This window comes from Helianthus annuus, chromosome 10, assembly GCF_002127325.2.
Source record: "Helianthus annuus cultivar XRQ/B chromosome 10, HanXRQr2.0-SUNRISE, whole genome shotgun sequence".
Lineage (NCBI taxonomy): Eukaryota > Viridiplantae > Streptophyta > Magnoliopsida > Asterales > Asteraceae > Helianthus > Helianthus annuus.
Window position 1 is genome coordinate 13,461,470 of NC_035442.2, and position 3,020 is coordinate 13,464,489.

A 3,020-nucleotide genomic window follows, 5' to 3' on the forward strand; every position below is an offset into this window, starting at 1 on the left:
ATTGTATTTATATAAGTAATTTACCTTTAAAGTTTATTTAAGGCAAAATTCTTAAATTCAAGTCTAAATATCATCCGGAGTGCTATCAGATAATATTAAGCTTCAAATTTTCCGGTTAAACTTAGGTATTATTATAACACCTAATTGTGTAAACAAGTGGCTTAGCTTATACTAAGGCATATTTTCTTATGTTCAAGTCAAAATGTTACCAGATGTGCTACCTGTTAATAGCAATCTCCTAACTCTTTTATTTAAGCTTAAGTATCATTATCACAACACTTATAGGCTTAAAGCAGTGGCTCTGATACCACCTTTACTGTCACGACCCCCGATCCACCCTGGACGGAATCGGGAGCCGCGAGCAGTCCAGTGGTACCGGTGAGTTATTTTGAAAAATATTGCAGCGGAAATTTCATCAGGACCGTGAGTTAGGAAAAATATCAGAGTTTAGAAACACCGGATTTTATTATTTAAATAGATGGAATAGATTCAATTGTTACAAAGGTAGCTTTTAATAAAAACAATATTTCTTAATTTGATTTGATTAATAAAATAAGCCACTTCTTGAAGTCTTTTAGTGCCGGATCCAATCCTTACTCCAATCTACTGTAATTACCTGAAACGCATTTTAAAAAGGTTTTGTCAGCGGGAAATACTGAGTGAATCATTCAGTTTACTGAAAACGACACATTTGTTATAATTTACAGTATTAAGAGTTTTTACATATGTTTCAGATATCTACCAACTACCCACAGTATTTGTCACTCGACCGGATCTGTGACTGTGGTCATATCACCATTGGCTGCCCCAATGAATGACGTATATCACTTAATTTTAGGTTCGCCCACCTAACGTGATTAAAACAGTAGTAATGTGCACAATACCCCACATACTGACTGTAATTTGGTGATTACATAAACTTAATCACTGTAATTTATAATTCTGAAAATAATTTGGAGTATTGTAAAACAGTTGATAAAAAGAGAATGACTCACATTATAATCATGCAGATTCATACGGCCAAAGTTTAGTCTATAGATAAGCCTTGATATATTGCAGATTTATACAGGCAGAGCTTAGCCTATTGATTTAGCCTTGTTAACCTAATTTAAATAATAATGCACACAAAACCGGGTTAGTGATCAATACAGCAGTTACGATAACTCACGAGATCAAATTCTCACAACGAACGACAAAGTGCAATACTTAAACATTCATCGATTTAACGACGAACGACAAAGTATAACCCAATGTGGGCGACACTTAAACATCCATTGGATATATTGATCTCGGAAAATGAATCGTAATAGCGATCGAGTGATTACCCTGTTTTGCGGCAGCAATTCGAAAGTAGTGTGTGTGTTTATTTGTAGTATAAGTGTGATAACTCGTCGTACAGAAAGCGTTTGGCCGACGTTTCAACTTCCATATTCAAGTCCCAAGGCCCTCTATTTATACTGAAAATTTGCATCTCCCGCGTTTCGCGGAAGAATTCGGGGAACCTCCCGCGTATCGCCTGGGATGCCAATTTAGGGTAGGGTAGGTTTCGTGTCCAGTAGCTTGGGTGAGTTGACAGTTTTGTTTAATTCAATTCAGACAACGAATTTAGAGGATAATATCGATTAGGGTTTAACCCCACCTGAGTTTTAGGGGCCCTGATCCTGATTCCGATTGTTTCGAAAATTTTAGGGTTAGTGCAGAATTACTTGGGGTTCTCATTTAGGGTTTTCTTAATAGCTAATTACCACCCTAAGCATTAATTTTAGTGAGAGTTGTTACATTTGCGGTTAACAAAGTGTGTCAATTCATGCACTCTCCAACTGAAAAGCAGTAGTCCACTGTTAAGAGAATACTCCGGCATCTTCAGGGAACTTCAGGCAATGGTCTTCTACTGAGTCGCAAGTCTGGATCTCACTTACATGCTTACATAGATGCAACATGTCTTTCCTTACGTGCGTATTCCGATGCTGACTGGGCTGGTTGCCCGGATGACCGTCGATCCACCGGGGGATTTGCAATATATCTTGGTTCCAATCTTGTTTCCTGGCCTGCTCGCAAACAAAAGACCGTGTCTCGATCATCCACAGAATCATAATACAAGGCCTTGGCCGACACAGTTGCCGAATTCACTTGGCTTGAGGCACTTTTGCGCGAACTTAAGGTTCCTATGTCTACGGTTCCCACATTATGGTGTGATGATCTTGGCGCTACATACCTTTCAGCTAATCCCGTGTTTCACGCTCGTACAAAGCATGTAGAGGTTGACTTTTACTTTGTTAGAGAAAAAGTTGCCCAAAAGAAAATATATGTTCAGTTTATCTCTACAAACGATCAAATTGCCGATGTGTTCACAAAGCCACTACCCTCACAGCGGTTTCTTACTTTACGGTCCAAGCTTTAGGTCGCTCCCTGGCCTTAGCTTGAGGGGGGATATTAGACAGATTTATATTAATTGTAGTTAAGGGTGTTATGCGTAAGTTAGTTCTCTATATAATCTCTTGTAATTCTCCCACCATGATTATCTTGGTTCGATGGTGAATGGTGTGACGATGTTGTCGGGCATGGTTACATCGATGACAACGGTGGTTGTTGTCACATAACCATTTAAGCTTTAATAATAAAACCACAACCACGAGTTAGTTGTTTGATCTATTATGAATCTTAATGCACATGGTCCCAAATAGTTTTTAAAAGTTGTCCAAACATTGTTTATTTAATAGCATCCACTAAACACAAGACATACCAAAATCCCGAAGTCGAACACAAGTACATGAAGAACACGTAAATCAAGTGTCAACACAAAGGCTAGTGAGTTCACGTAATTAAAACTAAAAGCAAATTTTCTCCATAATTTCTTTTAGGAAAAGTCTTCTCATTTGAGAGTCTCTTTTCAATTTTAACCATATTATTCAGGCAAATTTTGTAATCAAATTTCCTTTTTAAAAACCCATGGGTCAGTTCTCTTTCCGCAATCGTCTTCCCAAAATCTTCGACTCAAATCATCTTCCCAATGGTTTATG